Genomic DNA, 27,431 nt, shown 5'->3' with positions numbered 1-27,431 from the left:
GCTTTAGAAACATTGGCCTAGTCTAGACCTTTTTTTTTCACTTTAATTGTCACTGGTAATGGGGAGAGAACAACGTAGGCTACAATGAAGACTTGACAAGACTAAGAGAGTCTAAAACTAGTGCTGTAAGGTATTCAGCCAGAGCTGAGAAGAATTTGACCATGTTGGCAGGAGAGGGAGAAACTCTACTAACAAAAAAGGCTTGAGCCAGTGAGATGGCTCAGCAGGTAAAGGAACCTTCTGCTGGGCCTGAGGACCTGACTTCAGGTTTTAGGACCCATGGGGTAAAAACAAAAGAACAGAATCCTCCCAAAGTTGTCCTCTGGCCTCCACACATGCACCATGGTACATGTATGCCTGCACACATGCACATACATACATACATACATACATACATAAAAAGAACGAATGTTAACTTTAAAAGGCACTAATTGAATTACGAACTTAATCAAATCTTTATAAACTCTCACATTTTATCTTATAACCCTTTGATTAATAAGAAATAAAACCAGACAAGATCTGACAGCCATGATCCCAGAGCTCTTGGGGCAGAGGGTTAAGTCCCTTAACAGTAGGGAGAGAGGAAGCCCTGAATGAGTGGAGTCCTGAGCATGTATCATTGACATGGGCACAGCCATGACTAGTACTCCAATGTCTCAGCCCCATGGCAGAAGCAATCCTTCTACCTAGATGAGGCTCAAGAGAGATGGCAAAGTTCTCCTCCAGGGTTCAAGTATGAGTGTTCATGGGTGATTGCTAGAAATTGTAGCTTCCTCCTCTTGAATGTTTACAGCCTGAGACTACTCACCGACAGTCTTCCTACCAAGACTAGCCAACCCCTTCTCATGTGCTGTACATAATATACACACTGAGTTTCTAGGTCTCTGGAGGTAGTAGATATGCTCCCATCAGAAAGAGCACATGCACACATATGAGCACACACACACATACATGCAAACAACAGTAAGTCCATCCATGCTTTCCTGTACATGTGTCTATGTGTTTGTCCTTTCTTCATTCTAGTAATTCCCCTACTCATGATTGTAGTACCAAGGCAGCATGGTTCATGGCACAAGATTTTTGTCAGAATGAGGAAGAGAAAGAGATTAAAGAAATGGGGAGAAAGGATTCAGGGGGAGAGTGAGAGAGATTAGAAAGAGGAAAAAGTGTGAAATTGAGTGAGAATACAATACGAGATTGGGGGGGGGGCACTATTTAAATGAGGAAAGTAGACCAAAGGAAGAGGACAAGGGAGAAGAGAAGGTCAATAGTGTAGTGAACTTCAGGAAATGATAGTCATATATGAAATTGGTTTCATAAACCCCATTATATCTTATGCTACTTTCTCTTTTTTAAGGTTTATTTATCATTATATGTAAGCATACTGTAACTGCCTTTAGACACACCAGAAGAGGGCATCAAATCTCATTATGGATGGTTGTGAGCCACCCTGTGGTTGCTGGAATTTGAACTTAGGACCTTCAGAAGAGCAGTCAGTGCTCTTAACCACTGAGCTATCTCTCTGCCCCTTATGAGCTGCTTTCTATAGTTAAATTTAATCTATCTTTTTTAAGAGCATAAGGTGGACAATCATCGTTCCAGACTTGTACTGTATTGACTTAGTGAAATCTCCCAGCATTCTCCTCCTTGCCTGGGCCCAGAAGAATTTGGAATACAAGAGACTTACGCATGGTAGGAAGGGAACATCAGTCTTTCTATGTGCTACAAGGGACAATGCCCTGTTTCTGATTTGGCTGCTCACCTGCTTAGCTGAAACAGCTCAGCATGTGACTTCCAATCTCCTGCTGAAACACCTGCTTCAGTTCCTCCAAGTCCTGAAGCAGGTGTGTGTTTAGTTCTGTGGTGAGGCCTGCCAGCTTATCTTGCAGGACAAGCCCATCAATCAAGTTAGAGGCTTGGAGACAGGTGAAGAACGATTAAATGCCAAATCGTCTTCAGGAACAATTCTCTTCCTGGCTGCATGTCCTGCAAACTGCAAAAACTCTGTTGCCAGATACAGAAACAACAGCTTCGTATAAATCCTGCAATCAACTCCACAACTGCACTCACAAGTCTCTTTTAAAAATCCTGTCACCGTGCATGTATATCACTGATTTTTATGCACAGTAAGGCAAGTTTATATGTACGTATGGTTCTCTTAGCAATCCCTGCTGCTAGAGGTTATTTTGGTTCCTGGAAATGGAATGATCTGTAGTGAAAGCCTAAATAAAGTACCAGGGAATAACTAGAGATGGAGTGACCCACAGAACTACAAGAACCTTGAAAAAATATTAGTAAAACATAATGAACTTGGAATAAAAGGTTGTTGAAATCCTGGAGTGTTTCACAGAGGCTCTCAGTCCACATTTTTCAGAAATTGAGGGAATAGATCACTAAATTGTGACCCGTCCAGATAATGGTGTATTATTCAAGGCTAAGAAAAAATGAGCTCTCAAGCCATGAGAAAGAATGAAGAAAACTTGAAAGACATTACTACATGACATTACTACATTACTACAATCTGAAAGGGCTGCATACTATATGAGTCCAAATATATGATATTCTGAAAAGGGCAAAGCTATGATGACAATGGGAAGAAAGTATGTATTGTGCAGGTTAGTTTTAACCATCAATTTGGCACAGCCTAGAATTACCTGGGAAGAGAGTTTTAATAAGGGATTACATAGAGCAAGTTAGTCTATGGACTTGTCTGTGGGGAACTGTTAATTGATGTAAGGAGAGCTAGTCCTTTGTGGGTAGCACCATTCCCTAGGCTTGAAGGTCCTGAACAGCATAAGGGAGAAGTGAACATAATGTAAGCAAGCAAGGACCTGTTTTTTCTCTTTGCTCTTGGGTGTGGCTATGATGTGGCTGGCTGCTCGAGGTCCTGCCTTGACTTCCCCAATCTGATTAATTATAACTTGGGATTGTAAGCCAAATAAATCTTTTTATACCCTTTGTTGTTTTTTTGTCAGGGAATTTGTCACAGTGACAAACACAAAAACAGGAGATATAGGTGTGTGTGTGTGTGTGTGTGTGTGTGTGTGTGTTTTTACTATATAAATGATACTATAATGTTGAATACATATGTACATGCTTGTCCAACTCACCAAGAATGAACACTAAACTGTGAACTCTGGTTAAGAATGCTGTGTGCTCAGTGCTTCTTAAAAGGGGGAACAAAATACTCACAGGAGGAAATATGGAGACAAAGTGTGGAGCAGAAACTGAAGGAAAGGCCATCCAGAGACTGCCCCACCTGGGGATCCATCCCATACACAGTCACCAAACCTGGATGCTATTGTGGATGCCGGGAAGTGCTTGCTGACAGGAGCCTGATATGGCTGTCTCCTGAGAGACTCTGTCAGAGTCTAGCAAACACAGAGGCAGATGCTCACAGCCAACCATTGGACTGAACTCGGGGTTCCCCGATGAAGGAGTTGGAGAAGGGACTGAAGGAGCTGACAGGGTTTGCAACTCCATGGGGTAAGCAACAGTGTCAACAGGCCAGATCCCTTGGAGCTCCTGGGGACTGGACCACAACCAAAGAGTAACATGGAGGGACTCATGGCTCCCGCCACATATACAGCAGAGGATGGCTTTGTTGGACATCAGTGAGAGGAGCGGCCCTTGGACCTGAGGGTGTTTGATGCCCCAGTGTAGGGGATTACCATGGTGGGGAGTTGGGAGTGGGTAGGTGGGGGGGGCACCCTCCTAGAGGAAGGGGGAGGAGGATGGGATGGGGGTTTCTAAATGGGAGACCTGGAAAGGGGAAAACATTTGAAATGTAAATAAAGAAAATAGCCAATATAAATAAATAAATAAATAAAAAGACTGCTGTGTGCCTATTAATGATACTCTGTTATGCTTGCAGACAGAAACATATTGCCCTTTGAGATGCTTCACCCAGCAGCTGCCCCAGACAGATACAGACACCCACAGCCAAACAGTAGATAGAGCCTGGGGACTCTCATAGAAGAATAGGAGGAAGGATTGACAGCCCAGAATGGGGATCAGAACTCCACAGGAAGACCAACAGAGTCAACTAACCACCAACCAAAGAACATACATGGGCTAGACAAACATAAGTAACGGATGTGTAGCTTGGCCTTCATGAGGGTTCAGAACAACTGGAGTGGGGGCTATTTCAAAAGCTATTGCCTGTATGTGGAATATGTTCTTATAACTGAGCTGCCTTGTCTGGCCTTGTCTGCCATGGGACACCTAATCTAGAAGATACTTGAAGTACCAGGGAGGACAGGATACCCAGGGGGCTCCCGCCTGCTCAGAGGGGAAGGGGAGGGCAGATGGGGGAAGGAATGTGGGTGACCAGGATATAGTCAGTGAGCAGGATGTAAAGTGAATAAGTAAAAAACTAAAATTAAAAAAAAAAAAATGCTGCTTGCATGGAGTCTCACTGGTTATAGAAATGCACAGGTCCACCTACAGAGTTTTTTAGGGGAGGCTTTCAGGGGGACAGGGAGGGGGAAGGCATGTATAGGAACACTATTTCCCATTCAATATGGTTGAGAACCGACAGTGTTTCTAGAAAATGGAGGGGAGAGATTAAAATGCAGGAAATGTTACCAAAAGCTGGATGAAAAGACATCTACCCACATAGCAACAAAAAGATTAGTTGTACCGCTGCCTGCAGTAACCGGCAAAGTGGAAAATGTATTTAATTGACTGGATGTTCCCACTGAGGAGATTTCCAGGCAGGGTGCTAAAAGTGCCACCTGGCTTCTTTTCCGTGCTTACAGTTAAACAGCAGAGGACAAATGAGCTAAGGAGAAAAGAAACACTGCATATGAAGAAGTCAGGATTTGCTGGAACCCTTGTTCTTAGCTCTCCCAAAAGTATCAAATCAAGGGATGAATTTAAATCAAAGGCTAAATCCAGAAGAGAAAAATCTTTAGGATCTTTCCTAAAAACCTTAGACATAACTCAGGGAGTATCCAAGGAAAACATCAGTCAATAGGCCTGATTTCTCAAAGCTGAGTCTCACAAACTCCCTCCTTTGAAGAGAATGTGTTCTAAGACCCTTAAAAGTCTTCCTCAGTGGCCTTGAAGGAGGTCCCAGTAAAGGGGGGAGTGTTGCATCTTGAAACGCATGCTTCTTGGCTTTTGTATCACGGAGTATACTACTCATTATAACCCACAAACTTTTCATAGAATTCTGTTGTATCAAAAAGACTCAAAAAGATTTTGTATTGAGAGTACAAAAATGAGAGAGTTTGGGGGTCCTAACCCCTACGAACAAGAAGCACATTTAGAAGATCACTGAACTATGAATTCTGACCTAATGAAAAAAAGAAAGAAAACTTTTTGGGATCAAGGTCCCATAGAGATGCCTTCCCAGGGGGTAGGATGAGTACAACAGGAGTTGGCAAGGGATGTTTGGCTATATTTCAGAGCAGTGAGCTCTCATTTTTCTCCTCTGCCTATTCCATAATCCAGTGGTTCTGGGCGTGTGGGAAACAGATACCAAGTTTTTGGATCTAGAAGAGCAATATTCGGGAGCCACACCTGATCTGACTGATGTGATACTATCATGGACTTTGGGATGATACTGTAATAGCATGAGACTTGAGGGTCTTTAGGAAGGAGGTTGGTACTTGTTTTAAGTAGGGCACACTGTAATCATTTGGGATCAGAGGTTAGCCCTTGATAATCAGTTCTAAACACAAGCTACAATGACCCTTGCCTCCAGGCACTCCTGTCTGGAGCAATTCCCTATTTGGATGAATCAGGACTATCCCTGTATGATCAGTTCAATATGGCAGAAGTGACAGTCTGTGAGCAGAGGGACAGTATGTGAGCAGACATTTCAGCTTCCATCTTGATCTCTCATCTTAATTGCTTTGGGATAATGCAATCATATACTATAGAAAAACCCTCAACCCCAAGGATAACAACCATTGCAAGAATAATTGGCCAACATCCATCATAAGAGGTTATCTTAAAAATGGGATTTAACCAGATTTTGTCAAGACTTCAGATAACAGCAACCCCAACTGGCTTGTGACTAGAATGTTGTAAAATGATTCTAAATTCTTGACCCAGAGAACTATGGGACAGAATTTCTTTCTATAAGAGATGATTACTACATTAAGTCACTCAGGGGATTTTGGGGGTGAGGTTATTTATTACCTAACAAGAGATACAAAATATAGCGAGCTTTAGAGGTGAGATGGTTGGGGGCAGGGACTCTATCAGGGTAGGTAGTGTCTCTCTGTAATGACTAACAGTAAGGTCCAGGCCACTGCAGAAAGCAAATGACCCCCAGAAGGAAGGTCATAGTTTGGCAGAGAAGTTGAAAGTGAAGTTTAAACATTTTGAAATACTTTGGAATTCTTTAATAAAGTTACTGAAATCATTTTCATTCTAGTGTTTACATAAGGATGGCTGTGGGATCAGTCATTGAGTTGAAAAAGACTTTCTGAGTAAATAATTTACATGTATCTGGTACTTAGACCATTACTCTTACATTAACCCTTGGGACTGCGATTATTAATCCCATTTAATAGCTGAAGCACCTAATGCTTTAATTTAAAAAAAAAAAAAAAAGTCACCTAAGGTCACAATGGCAGAGTCAGCATTGAAATTTTAGTCTGAGACAATCCTGACTTTTCTTTTTTCTGTCATGTTATATAGTGTTGTAGTTTTTCTTAAGTGTAAGTAACATCCTCATCTTATTTCCTCAGATTTCGCGTTTGATGAGGATAAAAGTGGTAAATATACTAGAATAGTTGATAAAGTATCACTATCAAGTCAACTTAAGGAGGAGTTTATTCGGGTTTGTGGCTCCAGAGGACTAGGAGGCTGGGAGATGACATCTCAGGCACACACCAGAAGCGCTGACAGTGAGCCGGAAGTGGTGTAAGAACATGAACCCTCAAAGCCCACTCCCTAGTGACTTACTTCCTCCAACGAGGTTCACCTCCTAAATGCTTCCCAGTCTCCTCAAACACCATCACCAAGGCAGAATCAAGCGTTGAAGTACATGTGTCTGTGGGGACATTTCTCATTCACACCACCATAGATACCAAGTAGGTGTCTTAAGATAACTAGTAATCTTTTCTTATAAAAGAAAAGGAACAGTGTAAATAATGTCAACTGGAAATGTCACAGGAATCATAGAAGGAGGAGATTCGTATGGGCTAAAGAAAGATTCATGGAGAGGAAGGTGGTTTTTAGCAAGTGAAGGATACAATTAGAACAAGAAAGGAGACACTTGCGGTAGAAGCACTGCTGGACCAATCTCAGCCAAAGCTCTGTGAGCCCGTATGTGCCCTGGGACTCACTACGGGAGAGGGTGGACCTCCGACTCTTTGTCTGCTTGTCTGCTTTGCCGCTCTTTTCCTCCTGTTTGATTGCAGTGTCCAGCTGCAGTGTGAGGGCTTTTTGCATTGCTTTATTGTATCTTGTTTGTTGTGTTTGGTTGTTGTCTCTTGGATTCCTGCTCTTTTCTGGTGGCAGGTGGAGAGAGAGTAGATTCAGGGAAGAGAAGTGGTTGGAGGGAAACAGGAGGAGTGGAAGGAGGGGAAACTGGTGGGGGTGTATTTTATGAGAGAAGAATCTACTTGGAAGTAAAAAAGGAAAAGCTTGGCCAAAGTGGGAAGCAGATCAAAACCAAAAGGAAAGTGCTTTGCCCCAACGAAAGATCCATATTCGATCCCCAAAGATATTCTGGAAGTAACACTTTGGTGGCTCATATGAGAAGGTTGGACTTGTGGCTCAGTGAAAAGTCATTAGAGCTTTCTGGACAGAGCGGTGACCCACAGTGGCACTGTTTTGTAGATTTGCCCCTTCAGTTTCTAGTGTAAATACAGCCATCTCTGTTAGCTTTGCAGTTGGCTGCTGGACCTGCCTCTGCAGGAAGCTTACCGTTGGACACTCCATTCTAACCAAATTGTCCAAATCCAATACAGAATTCCAGAGAATTTCACAGTGCAGATAAGGGCTCAGTCTTTCTTACAAGTTCTAAGAGAAGAGAGAGAATGGACAGACCTCGCAGTCTTCTGCTTCCATAGCTTGACTCCACATTACAGAGTCCCAGCACTAATGGAAGGGCACTGTTCCCTGATACGGTCACAACCAAACTCACAGATCAGAGTTATGGCCATAGTGTTTCCACATACTTGAATTTCAAGCTTGTTTATCTTGTTATCTGCTTAGGCATTGTCTTGCAATATCACCTCAGACTAGGGCTGCTGGATCCAGCACTCAACAAGGATGAGTAAGTCAGTCACTCCCACTTTATCTCTCAGTTCATATGCAAAACTCAAATCCCCAGCCACTCAAGCCTTCTTTTAAGATAACACAAAGCAGACTCAATACCTTTAACTGTAAGCGTGGTGATACATGTCAATCATTCACATGCTGTCAATCATTCACATGCTGTCAATCATTCACATGTTGTCAATCATTCACATGCTCTAATACTTAGTGAGTTCTCATTAAATGCTGTTGTTAACGATTGCTTATATCTGAGAGTGCCTGTTAAATGGCAGGAGATGTCTCCAAGATATAGACTAAGAACATTCCTGTCACAAAATTATTTCAAAACCCTTCTTGGTGCCTTAGAACTGAAATCTGACCACCTCTCCCTCCCAGTGAATACTGAGCACTGAGTACTATCCTAAAAGGCAAGTTCTTGGGTAGTTACTGAAAGTGAGATTGGATGAGTCAGGTTTCCAGTCCACACTGAGCTATACGTGGTATAAATAGCCCTTTCATGTTCGAGGGAGCAAGTCAGAGCAAGGAACTCTAGTAAAGAGAACAGCCGAGTGGCTCTTCCAGAAAAAAAAAAAAAAAAACCATGCACATGTGCACACATACGTGCACACACACACACACACACATACATACACACACAAAGAAATTTAAATAATTCATTTGTAAATAACTACAAGGGAGAGCAGGATAGTGTAAGTTTCCCTGGAGAAACTGTGATGGGTGACTGTGCAGGGAAGTGTTTTACGTGCACACACTCTCATTGATCGGGCTCTCTGTCTGGGTAGCAGTAATGCCTCTGAAGAGTCTGGTTCTTAAGGGTCAATCCCTGAGAAAGGAAACTCCTGGGAGAGAGTGGGGTCTGCTCAGGAAATGTTGACAACTGTATTTAAATAGGCACAGTCAAAGTTGTTTAATGTCCAGTTAATCCCAACTCTCCACTTTTATCCATGTACTGAGATCACGGTTAACAGCAACAAGTGTTTTAAATTTGTCATCTTCTGATTCCCAAATCTATCTCAATCCTGAAAGCAGCACTTCATGCTGAGGGACCTTGAACCAAACCACCCCTTTAAGAACTTACTTCCTCCACAGGGGTTCTTTTGTGACACCTCTGCCTCTTTTCTTTATGATATTTCTTCACTGGGTTTCAGTAATAAAGCTGTCTTGGTAACCAAGAAAGCTATGCTATCATCAGGTGTGACCGTGGGTGTTTGTCAGTCATGTGGAAACAAAAGAACCTCCTGGAAAATAGCAGGAAACATGGTGAGTTTCCTCCGTAGGTAATCAGCCTTCCTTTGCCCGCTCCCCTATTGAGGAGCATTGTCCTAACTGCACTGCGGTCCTGCACCTGTCAAATTTTCCTCTCCCTCTATAGCTCCACAGGATTCACAGTAGGATTCCTGTGCCTGAGATCTACAGTCCTCTCACATTAGCTACAGCGTCTGACTAGCTCCAAAGCAGAGACGATGGCCAGAGACTGGAAGGTCCTGGGTTTCAAAAGCTGTTTTAAATTATAGGAACTATGTGTGAACAGCAAAAAAAAAAATGTTGGGAGCCAGCCCCTAATAAACAGCTGATCGGTCACTCAACAATGACGTGGTCATTTGTGATGTGTCATCTAAGTGACAGGATTGGAATAGCCAGACTCCATGGAACCAGAGGGTTAGATGCAAGCAAAATTAGCTCCCTGGGACGAGAGGGTCAGAGCCAGGCAAAATTAGCTTGGCTTTCCATCAGGGTAATGACTGTAATCTTTAGCACTCCCTGGGGTGCTTTATAGTCAAGGTCCTGGGGAGAACTGGCCAACAGTTAATCTCAGTAGAGGCCTGCCAACCCGAGAATAGACAATAACGCTCATTTACTCTGTTCTCCTCTGGAACATGTTCTTACATGGAGCTGCCTGTGAGAATGAGTCTATCACGCCACATACAATGACATTACACCTTCTAATAAGCTGATCCTATGGAGGATTTGATGACTCATGCTGCGTATAAAAGTGGAAAGTTACGTGGCAGAGCTAGCTATAAAACAGCCTTTAACAAGACTGGGGAAATCATGGGTATTTGGCCACCAAAAGCCTTCCAGCCTGTTAGGGACTTGAAATTCACAAGCTAATTGAAACTAAGCCTAGGGCCGAACCAACTTATATGAAATGTGCTATAAGCACAATAGGGTTTTAGGCTCAAATCAGAGTTCCATAGAGAGAAAGAAACCAAGAAAGCGGGAGTAACTCTACAGGCGTGGTGGAAATCATCCCCTCCAGCAAGCTTATTGCCAGTACTGCTCATTTTGCTCACAAAGGAGAGGGAACAATCTTTTTTGTGTACAATCACAAAACAGGAAAGGATATCAACATTTAAAAAACTAAATATAATATTGATTTTCTACAACAAAATAATTAGGTTTGCTTCAGAATGAGAGGAACAGGTACACCAGAGAATCATTGACTCACAGGTACACCAGAGCATCATTGACTCACAGGTACACTGGAGCATCATTGACTCACAGATACACCAGAACATCACTGACTCACAGGTACACCAGAGCNACACTGGAGCATCATTGACTCACAGATACACCAGAACATCACTGACTCACAGGTACACCAGAGCATCACTGACTCAAAGGTACACCAGAGCATCACTGACTCAAAGGTACACCAGAGCATCACTGACTCAAAGGTACACCGGAGCATCACTGACTCACAGGTACACCAGAGAATCATTGACTCACAGGTACACCAGGGCATTATTGACTCAGCTACACCAGAACATCATTAACTCACAGGTACACCAGGGCATCATTGACTCAGCTACACCAGCACATCCCTGACTCACAGGTACGGAGGACAGGACTCTCTAGGGATCTGTAGGAACAAACCAGAAGCTAGGAACAGTATTTTGAAAGAAGAAATGAGAATTCTGCAAGGACAGGTAGACAAAAAGGCAAAACCAACATTACTTCAATTTCCAAATTCAAACTAAATTCCACCTGCCCTGAAAGCTGCAAAACAAAAATAATGTTCTCCGCTCTAGAACAAAACAAACAACCCCCACAACTTCATGCTGAGTAAAATTGCCAGATGCTTTTCTAGCAAGCCTTGGAATTGCTTCCATCAACCATAGCAGTAAACATGTGACATTGGTCAGCTACATCCTCTGCGCCAAGATCTCTGAAAAGAGAGTTAAGCCAGTAATGAGTACGACAAATGAAGGGACTGGTGGTGAGGGGGGTGGGACACAGGGTCTTACAAATGGACCCATTTGAAATTACAGCAGTAAAAGACATCATTAAAAACAGCCCCTACTTAAAAAACGAGAGAGCGCCATCCCGAGCTTTCTGACAATGCTGTATGGCCGTGCTCTGCTTTTAAAAATTCTTCTCACAGCTGGCTCTATAGACGTTTACATTCTGAGTTATGCTCAGCTGTCAGCTAGATTTGCAGCAGTTGGAGAATTCCGAGGAGTCCTCAACCCTAAATTCCAGGACATGAAGCTAATGCCACTATTTAGACTCATCTTTTAAAAATAAACGCATGTCATTTAGAAGGTTCCAGTTATTAAAAGGATGATATTAAAAATATAATGTAAGCAAAAGGCAGTGATTTTATAGCAAATACAATATTAATATGTGTATGTAGACATATACCACAATGTCTATAACATATATATATATATATATACATACATATATATATATATATATATATATATATGCATCATACTTAATAATGGCTTCAGCACCAAAATTTCAAAGACAGTTGGTATTTAGTAAAGTAGAAGAGTAAATTTAAATTATTTGCTATTTAGTAGAGTAATCTACAAATTAGTAGAGCACTTTGATAAACAATTTTAATAGGCCGTACTGATGCCAGGCTCCAGTTCAGATTAATCCACTGATCAAATTTTTGCTGAGCAACTACTGTGGGAAAACACTGCTTGGAACAAAATAGTTAAAAATCCCAGGCCTCACAAAGCTAACACCACAGTGTGAAAAGACATAAAAGAAAACACATAGCCCTCTGCGTGTGTAAATATGTGTGTTGTGTATGTATAGTATGTGTACATGTTCTGGCGGGTTTGTGTGTTTGTGTGTGCAGGCACATGTGCATGTGTGTGCACATGCATATGTGGACCAGAGACAAATATTGGGTGTCTTCTTCAATCACTATCGGCCTTTTTTTTTTTCCAAGACAGAGTCTCTCACTGAATCTGGACACATCAACTTCACTAGTCTGACTGGCCAATAAGCTCCAGAGGGCTACCTGTGTCCACTTCCCATGCCCGGCTTTTACAGGGGTGCTATGGATCTGAATAAGATCATCATTTTTTTTTTATGGCAAGCACTTTACCAAGTGAGATGTCTCCAAACTAAACACGTTTAAAATGGAGAGATAATATGACGTATTTAAAAAGCAACAAATGATGGCGGGGCTGGTGCCACCTTCTTCCCCTTGGCCTTCTTTCCTTTGGGCATCTTGAGGCCATAAAGGTGGTCAATCCTTTGTTTGAGAAAAGGCCCAAGAACTTTGGCAATGGAGAGGACATCCAGCCTAAAAAAGATCTAACACGGTTCATCAAATAACCCTGCTATATCAGGCTGCAGCGGCAAAGAGCCATCCCCTATAAGTGGCTCAAAGTACCTGCTGCCATTAACCAATTCACCCAGGTCCTGGACAGGCAAACAGCTACTCAGCTGCTTAAGCTTGCTTACAAGTACAGGCCAGAGACAAAGCAAGAGAAGAAGCAAAGGCTACTGCCCCATGCTGAGAAGAAAGCTGCTGGCAAAGGGGATGAACTAAGAGACCACCTGTCCTCCGAGCAGGAGTCAATACAGTCTCTACCTTGGTGGAGAACAAGAAGGCTCAGCTGGTGGTGATTGCCCATGATGTCAACCCCATTGAGCTGGTGGTTTTCCTGCCTGCCCTGTGTCGAAAGATGGGGTTGCCCTACTGCATCATCAAGGGGAAGAGCCGGCTGGGGCACCTGGTCCACAGGAAGACATGTACCACTGTTGGCTTCACACAGGTTAACTGGGAAGACAAGGGTGCTCTGGCTAAGCTGGTGGGAGCTATTAGAGTCAATTATAATGACAGCCACTGGGGAGGAAATATCCTGGGTCCTAAGTCTGTGGATCACATTGCCAACCTGGAAAAGGCAAAGGCTAAAGAACTCGCCACTAAATTGGGTTAAATGTATACTAAGTTTTCTGTACATAAATATAATTACAAAATTTTTGAAAAAGCAACATGCATGGCAAAAACAACTCAGTGGGAAGATGGAAGTAGAGCTCTCATGTTGTTCTAACTAAGGTAGTTTGAGTCAAATGTGTAAGAAAGGAATATAGAGATCTTGTATCCTGGGTCTCTCAGAGACCAGTCCTCGCAGGAGAGTACGCAGGCTACAGAAGCAACAGAGCTTCTTGGACAGGGGCCCTTCCGGCCTTCCTCCTCAGCCAGGAGGTAGAGCTGAGCTCCAGACCTCTGTATACCTTCCCTGAAAGAGGAGAGCTTGCCTGCAGAGAGTACTCTGACCACTGGGACTCAAGAAAGACTTGGACTCCCAGGACTGCTGACAGAGCCTAACAGAATCACAGGAGGAACAAGCTCCAGCCAGAGACAGCTAGAACATATAAGATCAGAGATTACCAGATGGTGAAAGACAAACATAAGAATCTTACTAACAGAAACCAAGACCACTGGGCACCATCAGAACCCAGTACACCCACCACAGCAAGTCCAGGATACCCCAACATGCCCGAAAAGCAAGATTCAGATTTAAAATCCTATCTCATAATTCTGGTAGAGGATTTTAAGAAGGGCATAACTCACTTAAAGAAATACAGGAGAACATTGCTAAATAGGTAGAAGTCCTTAAAAAAGGAAGCACAAAAATCCCTTAAAGAACTGAAAGAAAATACTGCTAAACAGGTAGAATTCCTTAAAGAGGAAACACAAAAACCCCTTAAAGAGTTACAGGAAAACACAACCAAACAGGTGATGGAATTGAACAAAACCATCGAGGATCTAAAAATGGAAGTAGAAACAATAAAAAATAAATAAAATAAATAAAAACCAAAGGGAGACAACTCTGGAGATAGAAATCCTAGGAAAGAAATCAGGAACCATAGATGTGAGCATCAGCAGTACCCCCCAGAGCTTGTGTCTCTAGTTGCATATGTAGCAGAGGATGGCCTAGTCAGCCATCACTGGGAGAAGAGGCCCTAGTCTTGTGAAAATTATATACCCCAGTACAGGGGAATGCCAGGGCCCGGAAGCAAAAGTGGGTGGGTTGGGGAGCAGGGCAGGGAGAAGGTATAGGGGATTTTCAGAGAGGAACCTAGGAAAAGGTGCCGCAGACTTTTCTGGGGTCCCTGATTGGCGGGGAACGGGTCTCTGGTTGCAGGTGAGCGAGGATTTAGCGAATGTGGGGTGACAGACATGGACACAAGGGAGTGTGGTATCTGAATGTGAATTGTCAAATTGAGCATCAGACTATTTATACAGAATAAAATAGGGAAGTTACACAAAACAGAGGAATGCAAACCTGGAAGGGCTGGCAGGAACCAACTGGGATAATATTCAATGTTAACAGCTGGGAATCAAAAACAGCTCCACCTAAAGTCAGCTCAAAGTCAGTAGCTGGAGGCAAGGACTTCATGTCCTTACCATAGATCCTATAGTCCACCTTCCCCCTAGGCCATTGTAAATACTTGTGTATGGGTGTAACTCAGCTACCTATGGTTCTAAGTATCTACCCTGGTTCCTCTTTAGATCACAAACTTCCTTCTTCCTAGAGAATATTAAATTCCTATGTAGGGCAGTGACTTAGCTGCCTAGACCCAGGGTCAGCTCAAGGACTGACTGCCTAGGAACTAACATGGCTATGTATTAAGGGAAAGCACATGGATCTGTTTTCCAACTAAAGCAAGGACATTGGAGCATTCGTTATACAAAATGCCACCATTCCAGGAGACTGAGTTTCCTTGAACTTTTTGCCTTGGGACAGCGCCCAGGTTTTGGGGGCCTGTTGGCGCTTGACACTACTAGAAAGAATGTAGCAAAGGGGATAACATTTGAAATGTAAATGAAGAAAATATCTAATAAAAAATAATATGCAAAAAAAGACTATAGAGAAGCCTTACAGCAGATGAGGGAGATAGCTGAAAGACGAAGACCCTAAGGTGCAGCACACCGGTTGGTGTGAAGTAGGAGGTGCAGAATAGTAGGAAATGGGGTAAGGATTGAAAGAAACTCAGTCTGTACAGGTCTTGGCTGGTGTTTTGGCTTTTACACTAAAGGCTTTACACAGAGGAGAGAAATACTCTATGCTTTGTGATGGATCTTCTATTATGTCCAATGGTAATTAGGAAAAATAGAATCAAGGAGAGCAATTAGGGAAATAGAAACAATAAGTGGCTTGTAGTGGTGTGCTGATAATAGAGACACAGGATTGATAATATAAAATACTTAGTGTAATTTAAAAATGGGCAAATGGGATTTTCTGGCTAGAGATAAGGTATGAAAGAAAATTGTGGGGCAATTAAGATTTGGTCCTGATTGATGCTGAGAGTAGTGTTGCCATCATCTGAGAGGGGAAGACTAGAGATGAAAGATGACAAAGTTTCAGATTGGATGTTCTACCATGACAAGTTGGGCTTTACTACTAATAGCTTTAATAGCAGTGATTTCAAAAAGCCACAGAGGCAACCATTTCTAACTGTTACAGCAAGTGAAGGGCCTACAAGGGTAACCATCAATGATGTCAGAGTCAGCAGGGGGCTTTGATTCTTAGTGCTCTAGGATAGGACATAAGGCCGGGGATATATCTCAACTGGTAAAGTCCTTGATCAGAGTTCCGTTCCCAGAACCTACATAGAAAAAAAAAGCTAGGCATTGTGGTGTCTTTGTCAGGTTTGGGGAGGTAGAGACACGCTGCTTCCTAGGACCAGCTGGCCAACTAATCTAGCTGACTTGGCAAATTCCAGGCCAATGATACCCAAGGTTATCATCTGACCTACAAACACACACACACACACACACACACACACACACACGTTCATGCACCCCATACATCTTCATATGACATACACATAAATATGCATAACACTCAGCATAAGAATAAAGTGTATATGCTGTTCTTATAATAGTATATCTCTGCATTCACATTAAAAGGTAACAATAGTCAAGAAATTTTGATGAAGCAGGAGAGACAGGTGATGCTAAGTGGACAATGGTTCTTAGTGAATGAAAAATGTTGCATTGAGCACACAATGAGAAAGATTGGCCTTCTTAGTTAGGAAAATGAAGAGAAGCAAGCACCAGAGTATGGCACAGACATGGTGGATGGGTAAACACCATACCTGAAGTCTGAATAATTCTTTCTATTGTAACTGAAGATTATAAAGATGTAGCAATCTTGAGAGAGAGATATAAATAAAAATTAACAAGAAAATGGGGAAGTAAATGAACTGGGAAATCATCATTCCAAACAACAGGAGGACTCAAGCATCAACATTGTCTGCGAGCAATCACTCACTCACAGTAGGGCTCCATCTACAGAGGGCTGATGCTTTCTCCTCCCAATCAGATTCATCCACACAGGTATGCAGTGGAGAGATACATACACTTGCCAAGCTTCCAGCCTCAGCAAAGAGGAACCTAAAATTAAAGCAGACCACTGGAATTGTTGAAGATGGAACTTAAGTCTGATAAAAGGGGAAAGGAAGACAAAAGACCTGGGATTTGGGAGGGATGTGGGATATTTTGTTGGGACCCTGGCTCTGCAAAGCTTATACTACAAGACCACAAGGAAGAAATTGTGGAGATGTTGTGGATCTAAGCAGTAATAAAATTCAAGACAAGATCTTGTGATTTCCCCAGAGAAATGTGTTGTGGGAAAAAAAATAGGATGTGAGCAGAGAAAGGGGCCTTAACACAGCTGCAGGTCAGCAGCTTTCCAGAAACTTCAGATCGCAGAATTGCTTCTTTGGGCATTTTGTGGCTGTGGAGAAAATGACGATGGCGGGTGGAGTCAGCAAAGACCATACAGGACTTCATTTCTCTAGGGAAAAATATCCCCAGTGGTTTTACATACTAGAGATTTATTGAGGTCATACACTCTCCTTTTAAAACACGTGCAGTAACATAAAAAGTGCATTGCCTATTAGTGTGCCAAGTTAGCTAAAATTACTATTACTGTGAAAACATGGTGGACTAAACACCTTGGTTGTGTAATTATTCTTGTTTTTGTTTTGTTTTTTTTAATGAGCTAAGCATAATGGGGAAAATAGATATGCCAAGCAAATTGTTCTCAAAATTAGTATTTAATGTAAAATAAAAAGCACTTAGTGTATGTTTTAGTTTCACTCGGTTGCTAGGATAAATACCATAACCAAAAGCAACTTGGAAGAAGAATGGATTTATTTGGCTTATGCTTCCAGGTCACAATCCACAACTGAGAGGATCAGGGCAGGAATTCAAAGCAGAAGGAACTAAAGCTTTGGCCTATTGGCTTACCAAAAGGCTTGTGCTTAGCTACCTTTCTTCTACAGTCCAGGATCACCTTCTCAGGGAATAGTACTGCCCACAATGGGCTGGGCCTTCCTATATCAATTAGCAGTCAAGGCAAGGTCTCCCAGACAGGCTCATAGATCCAATCTGATCTAGGCAGTCCCTCATATGGGGAAGACCTTTCTCAGATGACTGTGGGCTATGTTGATTTGACAGTTCATGGTCATCTATACTATAGTGCAAATGTTGATACTTTATGTGATTCCTGTACACAAACCTGCAGTGATGATATACAATTTAACAGTAGAAAAATGAAAATAATGACTGATGCTCCTATAAATATTAGTATTAATAGCCAAAACACAGAAGCATTTCAAGTGCTCATTAACTGAGGAATATGTAAAGAAAATGTGATATATCCATAAAATGTTATATTTTTTAGCAATGAAATGTGTGATGTTCTGGTATACAGCACAGCATGAATGAGACTTATTATGCTAAAGGCATGAAATCAGATATCAACCAGGCTAATTATACCATCCCACTAATGCAAAAGTTCCAGAATTGGCAAATTTATAAGGCCATGAGTACAAAGAGTTTGAGAGTGACAGCTCAGAGGCAATAGGTGTCTTCTGCTAGGATCCAGAATCTTCTAAAATGAATCATGATGCAAATATACTTTTAGAAAACTGTCATAGTATTAGTTGAGTGGATTGTAGCCTATGTGAATTATATCTCAATAAAACTATTTTTAATTAAAACAAACTTTAAGCTGGGGGGTATGGCTCAGCGGCAGTGGATGTTTAGCCTGCCTGAGGCCCTGGGTTCAATCATCAGCACCATAAAAGAAAACAGAAAAAAGTCAGGGGGAGGTAATAAAGGAAATTGAATGATATCAGATGAGCCTTAGACAGGTGAGGGTGGCATTAAAGTACAAGACAAGACAACCCTATCAAGCACTCAGAGAAGCCCTGTGTATCTTGGAATTTAATCAAGAGGTCAGCTGGTATCCCGTGCACGTTACTAAGCCATCTCTACCACAATCTCACCGCTGCCTGACATAGCCAATACTTCTCCAGCAAACGCATGCCAAGCCAACCCAGAGTTTTCAGAGCGCAATGTATGGGGTTCAGTATCTAGTTTGAGGCTGAAAAGAATTGAAATCTAAATTCTGCTGAAGATTGTGGGTGTGACTTTGGGTGAGTCTTTTTGTCACTCTTAGTCTTGATATCCGATGGTGGAGGAGGACCAAAGGACCCAGCTTATACTGTCACTGCAAGAATGAAATGATCTGAGAAAATCAAACATTTATGAAATAGCTGTCATATACTGTCTGCTTAGTCATAAATTTGGTACAATTTTAGGATTGGGAAGGGAGGTGGCTAGAGATTCCCATGCATTTTTAAATTCATATTCCAGCACTCTCCACTCTAAGTCATGGGGGAAAAAGGAAGGAAGGAGGGAGGGAGAGAGGGAGGGAGGGAGGGAGGAAGGAAGAAAAAGAGAAGAAAGAAATATTGTGCTTTCAAACTCTCCTCCCTTCTCTCCCAACTAGGACTTCTCCAGAGACATATACTCCTGTCTTTGGGTGAAATTAATTCTCGCTGTCTAAAAGAAATGCTGCTGTTATAAGGACAGCTATATCTAGACTCAAATATCTAGACCTAATGTAGAACAACTTCTGTGTCCTACTTAGCATCAGGTTTGACACTTATCAAAATTGCCTTTGTAAATTCATAGAAAAAAAAATCTCCTAAAGTGGTGTCATGTGAATTGAAGATTAATAGGTCAGCAAGTAATTGATACCAGGGATTAGAACTCTTTGAATTTGCAGGCCTATGTTCTAGCAGGCAGAGATATACTCTGATGTGTTTGAAATTACAATTTATAAAGTAATAAAAAATAACAGCTACTTACCAGTACATATGATTAATACTCATTATTTCTTACAATCATAGAGTGCTTATTAATAACAAAATTGGCCCTAATGTGCTATGGAGACATATAAGACAATGCTTAATTCTGTCCCTCAAGGTGGGCTTCACAAAGGAATCCTCTCAGCAAGACTTACAAGGATTCGAAGAGGTTGTTTATAGGAGTTCCACTGAACTACCTCATCGGTGTGTATTAATTAGAAATTATGGAATGGCTTAAAGAGGAGGAAGACCCGCACACCCTTGAAAGACTCACGTAGAATCTCATTCCCTATGTAGCTGACTAAATTAAGTAAAGAACAGGCATCAGCTGGTGTGGCAGAGAAGACACAGGAAAGAACATGTTTTCTGAGAAGGCTGTTGGCTCCTCTCTAGGTAGACATTACCTAAATTAACGCTCTTTTTCACATAACTAATGTCTGCAAAGAGCTGCAATAAATTATTTTGTAACCTCTCTGAGTGGAAAGCCATCATAATCACAAAAGTATATGGAATTACTAAAACCAAAGTCACTTTTCATTGGGGCAAATACGTATTATCTCGGAAAATAGGTATGTTCACAGGTAGGCCACGGCTATTATAATCCTGAGTCAATTTTTTTTTAAGTACCACCAATTGCCTGGAGGCAGTTTTTCCTAGTTAAAAGATGCTGTACTTATTAAAAGGAGACAAACATTGCAACAGGGAAAAAAGATAGCTTCAGCTAAATCGGGACATAGAGAAACTGTGGAGGGATTGAGCTGGAAGCGTCTTCCTTAATGATGGCATTTCTCAGGCTGTACAGAATACTGGGCAAGTACTGTAACTGTAATCTCACTCAGCTGTGGGCCCTGACTGTTACACTCCTGATCACTGGACAAGATGCACTGCTTGCGCATTAATATCTTGACTGTTACGAGGTTAACAGCAGCTTTCTAGTTTGATTTTTGCTCTATAAGCATGAAATCCATATCTAATACTGTCACCTGGTCGAAGGTCTACGACTGGAGAGGTTGTAGACCCTAGTGAGGAAGCTACTGCTAATGTTCTTTTAAGTAGATAAAATGTGCCTGTCAAATTGCCTTCTACATAGTTATGTTTATGCCTATAGATTAGTGTGCTTATCAGTGTGAGTCAAAGGAGCTTCCTTTTGTAGTGGGTAGCAATTACTACAGAGACTAATAACTGACTGGTCACAGAGAATATGTGACTGTTGAGTGTTCATCCCTACATGGGATGGGTATATATATATATATATATATTGCTCTGAGGCTCAGGGTGAGGAAAGGTTTGCCTAAGTTAAAAAGTGTAAATAAAAATAAAACAAGTAGGGCTGAAGACGCGGCTCAGTGGTTGAAGAGAGCACAGGTTCATTTCCCATCACCCACATGGTAGCTTATAATTACTACATATAAATCCAGTTCCAGGGAATCCAGCCTCCAGGGACAACACACACACACACACACACACACATACACACACACCAGCTGGGACAACACTCAAATGTGACATAAAATAAGTATTTCTCTAAACTTTATGGTTCTATAAATATGTAAAGAATGAACCTGACTCTGAAAGAACCCGAGTTTTCAGGAAAAAATACCTCAAGTCCTATCTCTTCAGAAAAGCCTTCCTTGGCATCTCACACATGTGAATTAAACACATCCCACCATGGTCACTGTCCCAGCTACTGACTCTGTGGGAGCTCCTGCTTTGTTTCCTCTGTAGGGTTTAACTCAGTCTAATACCCCATTTGTGTCTAAAGTCTTTCACCACAAATCTGAGGTCAAGGAGAGCAGACAATGGCTGTTTTTCTCTTTACTCCATCACCATTCTTTGTCCAGAACCTGTTGGTGGAAGACAGATATTTTTCTACTGAGCAGAATCAGCTGTCCCACAACAATAGCTTTAAGATATTGATCGGTGAAAGTGTTCACCTCGTGAACAGTTGACCTCAGAACGTTCCCGTATTGTTCGGCTCTGACAACCTTTAATTTTTTTTATATATTTATTTATTTTATCTTATGTGCATGAATGCTTGGCCTGAATGTATGTCTCAGCGCCATGTTCATTCCTGGTGCCCATAGAAGTCAGAAGAGCATGTCAGATCCTCCAGTATGTTATATATCAGTATATTATATATACCAGTATATTATATATACCAGCATAATCCACTGGTATTATGGGAGGTTATAAACGGTCATGTGGGTGCTGGGAACTAAACCCAGGTCCTCTGTAAAACAAGCGCTCTTAACCAGTGAGCCCTTTCTCCAGTTCCACAACAACAGTTTTGAAACCGAAGTAATTTGACACTCCAATACATTTATCGTGGGACAGTGGGGCTGTGGTAGGCAGCCTGGTTTCTGGTTGAGCTAGGTTGGAAACCCCGGTGACCCTGAAGGGAATAACCCTGTAAGGGACAGTAGATGTTTTGCCATGCTCCTGGACACCAGGCTCCGGACACAAGGCCGCAGCTCTCCATAGTTCTGTGGCCATCAGTCACATAAGGGCAAAGCCCCAAGCCCCTCCACAGGTAGCCTCAAGACAGATCTCCATTTTAATGAGGTACCTAAAGGCCTGGAGGCTTAGACAATAAACTCCCCTTCCCAGACGCTCCTCCCTGCAGAAGGTATTTAATCCCAGGTCCACCCTGAGAAAGGGGGGTATGGTTTTACTCATTGCCACTCTCCTCTGTGACAATAAATGCCTTAAAACCATGGACTGTCTTTTTTCATCGAGATTGGCGATGGGAAGCAATGGAGCAGGTCTTCGCCTAAAGAGCCAACTGTCTAGTCTCCCGGAGGAGGCCTCTCAGCACTCCCAGCCATGGCCTCCACCAATCCAAGCTGCCTGCTGAACAGACCAAGGACTCTCCCCCCTGGATCCAACCCGCGGGCCCCCACTCAGCTCTTCCGGAGGCTCCCAGTGGCGCCTAGGTGGAAGCAGGATGCTGTGGCTTCCTATAGCCCGACACCCGCCCTGCATGGGGTAAGTGCAGTCAAAACTTCCCATATACCACCTCCCCTCCCGAGCTGGAAAGGGAACACCATTAACCCCACAATTCTTCATTTCCAGCTAACCACACAGTCACATGACCTACACCCTACACATGGCACATGACCTACTGACACACAGATGGGAGGTAGAATGGATGCCAGATGACAGATTTGTTCTCAAGCTACTTCCTTAAGAAGAGATTGCTTTTTAGTATGAGAATTGACCACTAAGAAGAGTGCAAGTGCTTAATTAAGCACACAACTCATTGAAAGTGTAGGCACCGTTTTCACTACTACATGTATGATCCAAGTTGACCTAAATGGTTGGAGATGCAGTACACTAACGAATACAGCTAGACTTGATTCTGGTTGTCCCTAAAAATAATAAACCTGTGGTTATGTGGAAGAAGGGGCTTCATTCAGTAGTGGAGACACATGAGGTAATGACCAAAGAGTCTATGCTCATTTGGAGAAAAGGAGAATAAATGAAACCAGCCATGATATGAGATTAATTAGGCATGCGTTTGAGTCAGGACCTTGGCTACAAGCTCCAAATGTGTTAGCACTTCTTGGCTTGGCAGAAAGAACCAAGAGCTATTGACAGAAATGAGAATAAAAGCTGCAGTGCGTAATTTTTTATCTTTAGATTACCAGGACCACTGCCCAGTGTAAAGAGCGTTCCTCAGGCCAGAGTCCCAGTCAGCCAGGAAAAGCAGGATAACGAGAGGTTGCTATTGATTTTGACTCTACTGCTCCTGGCCAGGAAGAGCATCCCACTCCTAAAAGCCTAAGTCTTCTCTTTTTGGTCTCCTACTCCTCCATTGGAAGTCTCTGCCAGTCTGTCCTCTGGTGAGCTGCTAATTCAATGACGCTGGTCCCTCCAGCTGTACTTTACTGTCATCTACTTAATCACGCTTAGAACTCAGCAATGCTGGGAGAAAAGTTTCTTGTCCTCCTTTGTCTTTGTTTGTTTGTTTGTTTGTTTGTTGTCGAGACAGGGTTTCTCTGTGTAGCCCTGGCTGTCCTGGAACTCACTTTGTAGACCAGGCTGGTCTCGAACTCAGAAATCTGCCTGTCTCTGCCTCCCAAGTACTGGGATTAAAGGTGTGTGCCACCACGCCCGGCTCCTCCTTTGTCTTTAAAGGCAATACCTTGTACTAATTTCTTGAGATTTATTTACAGTTTATGTGTATAGGTGTTTGGCCTGCATGGATGTCTATGCTCCATGTGTACTCAGAGCCCATGGAACCCAGAAGAGGCATCAGATTCCTTAGAACTGGGGTTACAGATGGTTGTTAGCTACCATGTGGGTGCTGGGAATTGAACCCCAGTCCTTTTATAAAGTAGACAGAGCTCTTAACAGTGAGCTGTCTCTCCATCCTCTGTATTTGAGCTTTACTTACTCAACATATTAAGTCCGTTGACTTCCTGTGGAAATCTGGGATGATACTCATGAAAATATCCTCCCCAAAGTGAAAAAAAGTCTGTATTCCCTATTCAAATACATATCGTTTCTACAGTCTCCCTCAGTAAGGAAAACTCTACTCAGAGTTCCTAGTAGGAGTTCCTAGAGCTCCTTTATCAAAGAATGCACACCATGGTTGTCTATCCATTTCTAGAATGCCACCTGGCCAGCCACTGGTAATCCTGCGTGCCTTCAAATGATTCAAATTATGCTTTCATCTACTCTGCATGGATTCATCCTTCTCTCGTTAAGGAGAAATTCTGAGGTAGCATGGCTTGGTCTTCAAAGCAAACAGAAGAAAGGTAAACGCTCAGATAGTAACCCAAAGCCATGTTTACTGAATAGCCTTACATAAAACAGAGAAAAGACATGGCTGATGAATAAAAATAATAAGTAAACCAAAATCAGTGGTTTAGATCAATACAAAAAGACTGGCTAGGAATCTGCTAGCATTTAGGACTTCTCTATAGAAGTAAATATTTCTCCCAAGTAGAGAGGGGGCAATAGGTTGCCATGCAACATGGACTCTGTCAGCAAGAACATTTTGCTCTTTAGAATAAAGAACCTTGTAAATAAAGCTAAGCCCTGAGTTGTTCCCAGAGGGGAGTCTGCTTCAGATGGAATGCCAAGACCTAAGGAGAGAAAAAAAGAGAGAGATCGTCAATAAACAAATGCAAAGAACTGAATTGTCACATTCTTTTTGTGCACAAACCCTTCTTTATTTGGTGTCCCCATGCTAGCAAGTCACTGCCTCTCTTCTTTATAAATAACTTGGCATTTGGTGGCTGCCATTTGTAATCCTGAGTAAGGACCCCCTCTGTGCATATCTCCTGCTGCGTGCCCATTTCATAACATTTGTTTGCCCTCCATTTGTCTGTATGTGATCTATGCTTGTAGATTTGTAGGAAAGGGGGAGACCCCCACAGCCCCCCAAGGGTTATGAAGCTATTCAAGTGACCTGACAAGCTTACTCCCTCCAACAGCTCCAGGAAAGTACTCCATTAAGCCACGGAGAAATGCACTTCCTCTCCTCTTCACACAGATGAACTGGCTAAGTTCAAAGAAGAAAGTGGACCTGTCCCACTCCCTAATAAGGCTTATTGCCTTTTCCTCACCGCTATCCATTTTCAAAGAGGAGATGTAAGCAAAATGAGGAGGTAAGGAGAGTTCAATAAGCACAACATTGTCAAGTAGAGAACGCCTAGCAATAAAGCCTTTAAAAAGTAAAAAAAGTAACGGAAGATGCTTATCTGGGTGGACCTGTTTCCCAGTTGAATTCCAATTGTTATTCTACTCAGGAAGTACCTTCTGTGGCTGCTTATGATGTGGGCATCTTAACAGCCTCAGATCTCATCTTAATGAATTACAACGAATTCCTGATGGGAGGAGATGGGCTGACCTTAGAAATTCCACAAAGAGGGAAATGTATATTTTGTTTTAAATTTTCCCTTCAGGAGGTATTTATATGGCACTTCAATTAAATATATTAAGAAGATATTTTTATTGCTGAGATCCTAAGAATTGGGTGACACACAAGTGCTGAGAGTATAAACAGGCAGCTGCCACTGCCACTGTAGGGTGACATTCTAAGTATTCAAATTCCACAGGAAATATGGGCTCTGCCTAAACTCTAAGGAGGTCCCTGCAGTTCTGTTTGTGGTAATTCTATTTCTTGGAGCTTGGTGCTGTTTAAAATCGCACCCCGCCCACACCACAGCATGGCTATATAATGTAGTCCTTTCAGTCTTTGCCCTGAGAACACATTAAGCAATCTACCCTCCTACACTTAGAATCTCACCAGAAAAGAAATAAGAACAGAAGGAGAAGAGGAGGAGGGAGAAAGAGAAAAGGGAAAAGAAGGAAAAATAAAGAGTATGGATTCAAAAGAATTGCACTTTGTGTGATAGATTCAATGAAGGAACAGCAGCGATATTTGCTTCTATTTTAGAGTATAACTTCCAAGTGGAAAATGCTGAAGATTTTGAGGAAGAAGGATATAATTTTCAGGGTCCTTTCTAAAAGCCTATGCTAAGGCGTATGCAATAAACATTACCAAAGCATTCATCTCTCTAAGATAGACCCATTAAATATTTTGGAATTAAGCTTTCAGCTGGCATCTTTCAAAACACTTACGTCCAAAAATCTTGAAGCTAGAATTACAATTGTCTGGAGCCCAATCTGTCAGTAAGCAAACCCCTAGCCTTCCTTCTTAACAGTGGAATGGGCTGAAGGGCAGACACATTGACAGCTGGTTCATTTCTTGCTTTGCCATGTAAATCCACTTTAACATAACTGGCTCTGCACGCTGGCTTTTAGAGGGATGGTGGTGTCTAGAAGCTGAACTAATTGGATAAGCTTATAGAATATTTCCATAAGGACAAAGAATCAGACCCAACCTCCCAAGATTTCCAGTTAGTCTAATGGAAATCTGCTGGACAAGGAGTGTTACCATTTAATGAACTGGCACCCTGCCCAAGTTGGCTTCAGTTTTCCCATGTTGGGAATGAAATCACTGGGTAGCTTTTGGATCATAGGGAAGGATGCGTGTGCTCTTTCTCTTGAACCAGTCAGTATGGTCTTGATGTGTATATGTAGACGCATGCAGTCAACAAGAATAAAAGCACTGAGTGAAAAATGACGTACATTCTAGTTTGCTTTCTGTTGCTGCGAGGAAACACTCTGACGGAAAATAGTCTAGTGAAGGAAACAGTTTACTTTACCTTATATCGCCAGGTCACAGTCTATCATTGAGGGACACCCAGGCAGAAACATGAAGAAAGGAATGACTTCTATTCCACACAACTTTACCTCCTACCGAGGCACTCATTTCAGGGCCAATGAAACCTAGCAGGAACCAGGCAAGATGCTGCATGCTAGCGCAGCCACAAGCCAGATTATACTAGTGATGCCTACCTGCCTATGCCTAGGAGTGATGCTGCCCACAGGAGGCTGAGCCCTCCTGTTAATAACCAAGTTAATAACCAAGATCAATCTTCCACAAACATACCCACGGGCTGATCTGATCTAAGAAATTCCTCTGCTGAGGCTCTCCTCTCAGAGGCTCCAGGCTATGTCAAGTTGACTGCTAAAGTTAGCCAGGACATGTGCTTCCAAAACTTGATGTACCTTTTAAAGAATTTGGCTTAATATATAATAATAATTATATATTAAATATTAGCAATCGTAATTGCAAAGTAGTCACTGTGAAGTATGTGTTACTCTCCATGACCATGTTTTTGTAAACTCTCAATCTTTTTATTTCTTTTAGACAGGGCCTTACTACATAGCCATAGCTAATTTTGTCACAA

General features: G+C 42.2%; 1 pseudogene; it reads left to right on the top strand.

The window, feature by feature from the left end:
- Window positions 1-5,776: 5,776 nt before the first annotated feature.
- LOC110320874 lies at window positions 5,777-13,430 on the top strand (annotated as a pseudogene).
- The last annotated feature ends 14,001 nt before the right edge of the window (window positions 13,431-27,431 follow it).

This window comes from Mus pahari, chromosome 4 (assembly GCF_900095145.1).
Source record: "Mus pahari chromosome 4, PAHARI_EIJ_v1.1, whole genome shotgun sequence".
Taxonomy (NCBI): domain Eukaryota; kingdom Metazoa; phylum Chordata; class Mammalia; order Rodentia; family Muridae; genus Mus; species Mus pahari.
This window is presented reverse-complemented; position numbering and strand designations above follow the sequence as displayed.